Below are 6,000 nucleotides of genomic sequence, written 5' to 3'. Positions count from 1 at the left end.
TTTGTTCGCAACTACCTTCTTTGTACCTATGTTTTCCTTCCCAACTTCTGTTATGGCCCTTTTTGGAGACGTCCATTCCTCTTCAACTGTGTTGCCTACTGCGCTATTCCTTATGGCTGTATCTATAGCGTTAGAGAACTTCAAACGTATCTCGTCATTCCTTAGAACTTCCGTATCCCACTTCTTTGCGTATTGATTCTTCCTAACTAATGCATTGAACTTCAGATTACTCTTCATCACTACTATATTGTGATCTGAATCTATATTTGCTCCTGGGTACGCCTTACAATCCAGTATCTGATTTCGGAATCTCTGTCTGACCGTGATGTAATCTAATTGAAATCTTCCCGTATCTCCCGGCCTTTTCCAAGTATACCTCCTCCTCTTGTGATTCTTGAACAGGGTATTCGCCATTACTAGCTGAAACTTGTTACAGAACTCAATTAGTCTTTCTCCTCTTTCATTCCTTGTCTCAAGCCCATATTCTCCTGTAACGTTTTCTTCTACTCCTTCCCCTACAACTGCATTCCAGTCGCCCATGACTATTAGATTTTCGTCCCCTTTTACATACTGCATTACCCTCTCAATATCCTCATACACTTTCTCTATCTGTTCATCTGCAGCTTGCGATGTCAGCATGTATACCTGAACTATCGTTGTCGGTGTTGGTCTGCTGTCGATTCTGATTAGAACAACCCGGTCACTGAACTGTTCAAAGTAACACACCCTCTGCCCTACCTTCCTATTCATAACGAATCCTACACCTGTTATACCATTTTCTGCTGCTGTTGGTATTACCCCATACTCATCTGACCAGAAATCCTTGTCTTCCTTCCACTTCACTTCACTGGCCCTTACTATATCTAGATTAAGCCTTTGCATTTCCCTTTTCAGATTTTCTAGTTTCCCTACCATGTTCAAGCTTCTGACATTCCACGCCCTAACTCGTAGAACATTATCCTTTCGTTGATTATTCAATCTTTTTCTCATGGTAACCTCCCCCTTGGCAGTCCCCTCCCGGAGATCCGAATGGGGGACTATTCCGGAATCTTTTGCCAATGGAGAGATCGTCATGACACTTCTTCAACTACAGGCCACATGTCCTGTGGATACACGTTACATGTCTTTAATGCAGTGGTTTCCATTGCCTTCTGCATCCTCATGTCGTTGATCATTGCTGATTCTTCCGCCTTTAGGGGCAATTTCCCACCCCTAGGACAAGAGAGTGCCCTGAACCTCTATCCTCTCCTCCACCCTCTTTGACAAGGCCGTTGGCAGAATCAGGCTGACTTCTTATGCCGGAAGTCTTCGGCCGCCAATGCTGATTATTTATCAAAATTTAGGGAGTGGCAGGGATCGAACTCGGGACCGAAGACGTTTTGATTATGAATCAAAGACGCTACCCCTAGACCAAAAAAATAAAAATTGAGTATGAACGGTAACTGACAACAAAAAATTAAAACTGAGTGTATTGATCTACACTTGAGATTCAATTGAGTAGACAAGTGTGAAAAATAAAAAACACTAATTTCATGCAAGGTATTATTTATTTGAAAAAAATACAGTTGCAGCAGAGTACTCCATCAGTATACAGTTAGTTTTAATTTTCAGTTCTTAGTGAGATGAGTTCAATCTGACCTTTGAGTCCATTATTTCTGAAATATTAGGTTCCAAACTTGAAACTTTCAACCTGAAATGCGACTGCATGTCGATCCGATTCCTATATTTGTTTTTCATGAAACGCATGGAAGAAAAAGCTTGCTCACATCGATATGTGGTTGCAAATGGAAGGATCTTTCTCATTGCCTTATCTCCAAGTTCCCTGTAGTCCTTGCGTTCTGATGCCCAGACGTCTGTAATTATATCACCGATGAAAATGTTTATCATCGTATTACAGCTGGACAGATCCACAAGTTGATCTTGCTCTTCTTCAGTGAGGCCTTGGATTTTGTCTATTTCTTAACAGCTGAATGGATTTCGAATCCATCTGTCATCGGGGTCAGGTTCAGGGAAATACTCTCTAAAAGTGATGGCTAGGCTGCATAGATGCTCAGCTACATTGATCTTGATCTGGTCAGGCAAACTCTCCTCTGATGACTCCAAGAATTGTTTTGAAGTAGAAAAGTTAGTTTGTGACTCGTTTTCTATCCTTGACGCCCAGATCTGACACTTTTTGACCATAGCACTAATCTTATCCTTAGCTTTGAACATGTCTACATTTTTCCCTTGTAAACTCGAGTTTAACACATTCAAGTGTTCAAACACATCAGCTAAGTACGCAACTGTGCAAAGCCAAAAATCCGCGTACTTTGTGTCAAGAAGGAAGACACGAACCTCGTCTCTAAGTTCAAAAAATCTTGACAAGATCCTACCTCGAGAAAGCCGTCTTACTTCCGTATGAATAAGAAGTTGCTCATGCTCACTGCCGACCTCTTTACACAACAAAGAAAATAATCTGGATTGCAGATGTTGTGTTTTAATGTAATTGATGATTTGAATACTTCGTTGAGTATCTTTTGCAAAGGTCCAGGCAATCTTTTCGCTACTAAGGCTTCACGATGGATACAACAGAGAGTCCATTTCACCTCAGGGGCTACTGCTTTGATACGAGCTAGAAGTCCTGTTTTTTTGCCAGCCATTGATTTTGCTCGACCCGTCGACAAGCCTACACATTTTTTCCAGGTGACATCGTGTTCATTGATATAATTATTTCATGCAGTAAAAATATCGTCTGCTGTTATATGCAGTAATTCGCATGAAAAAAGAAAATCTTTAAATACTTGGTACTCCCATAAGAATCGTCCGAAAACCTACATTATAGCTTTTTTTGATATGTTTGTTCTTTCATCCAATTGTAGAGCGTACATGTCACTCATGCAAAGTCTAGCCAGCAATGTTTCTTTGGCGTTAACTGCCATGTCAGTAATTCGTCTGTGAACAGTATTATTTGAGAATGGGACAGTTTCTATTACCTTAGCAGCTGCATCACCTAAAATTCTCTTGCAAAGTATTACTGCTGATGTCAGTAAAGTTCCTCAGCAATCGAGTTGTTTTTTCCACATTTAGCAAGCTGAACCCCTTCGTAAGAGGCAAGGGTTGCATTTTCATTTACATTTGCACCACAGTGTTTGGTAATTGTTGTAGGAGATGTTTTCAGTTCTCTTAATTTCTTTTTGAAAAAATCTAATGACTTACTTTTGTACTCTGGGTGCTTTGTTTCAAGGTGGCACCGGAGTTTTGTTGGTTTCATACATTCATTCGAAAGGCTTTCATAGCAAATTAGACATTGAGGTTTAGGCTGTTGCTCAGGTCCAGTGAACGTAAAACTGATTTCCAAGTATTCAGAGTTATATTTTCTAATTTTTCCAGTAAGCTTAACACTGATCTTGGAAGGGTTGGGATCAAGGGACGCCGACGATTTAGGTTCAATGGACACTGACAACTTCGGTTAGAGAATCACTGACTTACTTACTTGAACATCAAATACATTAACTTCCTCTTAATCTGTAGGTCTTTCTCGTTTTAACGAACCACTTTTTAACCAACGGTCCATTTTTAACTACACAAACGTAGCTCCCGCGAAAAACACTATACAAACACTACTGTTTTAATACAGAATATTGAATACGTAAACAACACGGTCTGTGAAAGGATTGGCAATAAATTAACTATGACCGATTGTCGTCTGAAATGCGAGTTTCTGTGTAAAGTGACTGTCAGTTGTCAGCTGCAAAAAGGCAGCGAGTGCAGCCTAACGGCATACGGCACAACTATTTTCCTCTATCTAATTTAGTTTTGCGCTAGAGTGTGCTAGTGTCAGTTGGCTATAGGAAGGCGCTAGACGCAGAAGTTAACATTCGCTAAAGCTCTGCTCATGCAGGAAGCGGCCAAAACAAAAAATCTGTAATCATACAAAATATATTTAATATATTTTTTATTGTAATAGAATCTTGCAGACCCCTCTGGCACAGCTCGCGGAACCCTGGGGGTCCGCGGACCACCTTGTGGGAACCACTGTTACAAGGTATGTCTGATTGGTAACGGAGGGAAGTGTAAAGGAGAGAGCAAAAATTGTAGATTAACACTTAAATGCGCCTCTTCAGTGCTGCATTTCCAACCACTTGTCTTCAAAGCAGACCTTAGTCATTATTTTGAAACGAGTTGCATCGAAGGACACGTTCACATGTGGATAGAGGAAATTTTACTTAGCTGATTATCTTGACAATGGCTTCGTTGTCTTCTTAGTAGGTATGATGCTGTCCACTCTTCATCTTCTAGTATGTAGAAAATTAACTGATTGAAAGAATTGTGAAAAATCGGGTAATTCTCGAAATACTAAATGAAGTAAAGTAGCTTTACATTTATACGTTCGGTATTCCGAAACTTTTGATTCATTATGATGGCATAGTTTGAACAAACAATACATGTAATTATTCTGCCGTCTGCAGGATCACAACACGACTTGATATCCATATACACCGAGCTCCCGCCATGTCTTTACACAACCAATAAAAAAGAGACATAACGTACAAAGCAAAGAGTTTGCGTCCTTGTCAGAGACAGTTACTGGCACATATTTAACAAAATTAATAGAAATCAATTTTAAAAATATGGTTCAAATGGCTCTGAGCACTATGGGACTTAACATCTGTGGTCATCAGTCCCCTAGAGCTTAGAACTACTTAAACCTAACTAAGCTAAGGACATCACACACATCCATGCCCGAGGCAGGATTCGAACCTGCGACCGTAGCGGTCTCGCGGACTGTAGCGCCTTGAGCCGCTCGGCCACCCCGGCCGGCGAAATGAATTTATAAAATTTTATGTAAAAACTTCATCTTTGCATTAAATACATGGAGTATAAATATTTTAGCGTGAAATAATTAATTTTTATGAACACAGATTTACACGAATTTACTTTTATGTAAACGAAGATAGCAACATCCACTGATATCGTAGGATTCCTAATGTAACATGGGCTTGATTAGATTACAAGACCTAGGCACGAATGGATTAAGAAAGTTCAGATGGCTATAGGTTGCAACTATCAGTCAGGCATGAAGAGGCTTGCACAGAATAGGGTGGTGTGGAGATCCGCATCAATCCAACCTTCACAAGCTGGAGGCCACAGTAACAAAAATAACACGCTGTAGTCTATACACACACTTCCACTAATTTATTCTTCATTTTCGTATCAATATCTCATTGCACTACAACAACTGTCCTCGAGAAAGCTTTCTTCGTCATTGGTCATCTATTTCCGACATTTCACTTGTCTCGACTATCCTGTCTACCTGAATTCCTAGAAGAAGAGTTCTAGAACCTCCTCAATTGGTCTAACGTTCTCAAAACTGATGCTAAGCATGTCATTGTTCTCTTTTCTGTAATTCCTCGTCGCTTCCATCTTTGCTTTGCTTGTCTGTAAGCCGTATTATGTGTCAAGTAGAGTATCAATTCCTTTCAGTAGTTCTTATAAGTCTTTTTTACATCCGACCAAAAAACGAACCACACCACTGATGTGTGCTCACCTATTATTGTGGTTCCTCAGCCAAAATGTTCTAATTAGTATTGCGATGTTGCTGAGCAACAGTCATACAATAATTTCTCAATGAACGCACCGTCATTTGACTGAATTGTTGTTTATTTAATTACCACCCAGCTTTTGGCCTTTTGTGTCAGTTTTCAACGATTGAGTTTTTGTCATTGACATATATTGCAGGACATCAAGCTCAATTAAGAAAAATATTCGCTCTCTACGAAATGCCAGGTGCAAAATCATCATTTCGTAAAAAGATCAGAAAACGATATTGGGAGCGTGTCACATTTAAATATGATATCTGGATCGTTCACTGCTCTTATATATGGATGACAGACTGATAAAATTAACGAACCCCGGTAAACTAAAGTTAGTTTCAGATGAGACCCCCTCTGGAACATGTGAAGACACTAATGAGTCTGTTCTGAGAACTCAAACTATTAGATCCAATACTGAAGATATTAA

This window comes from Schistocerca gregaria, chromosome 8 (genome assembly GCF_023897955.1).
Source record: "Schistocerca gregaria isolate iqSchGreg1 chromosome 8, iqSchGreg1.2, whole genome shotgun sequence".
NCBI lineage: Eukaryota > Metazoa > Arthropoda > Insecta > Orthoptera > Acrididae > Schistocerca > Schistocerca gregaria.
The sequence above is the reverse complement of the archived record's forward strand: the minus strand, read 5'-3'. Positions refer to the sequence as shown.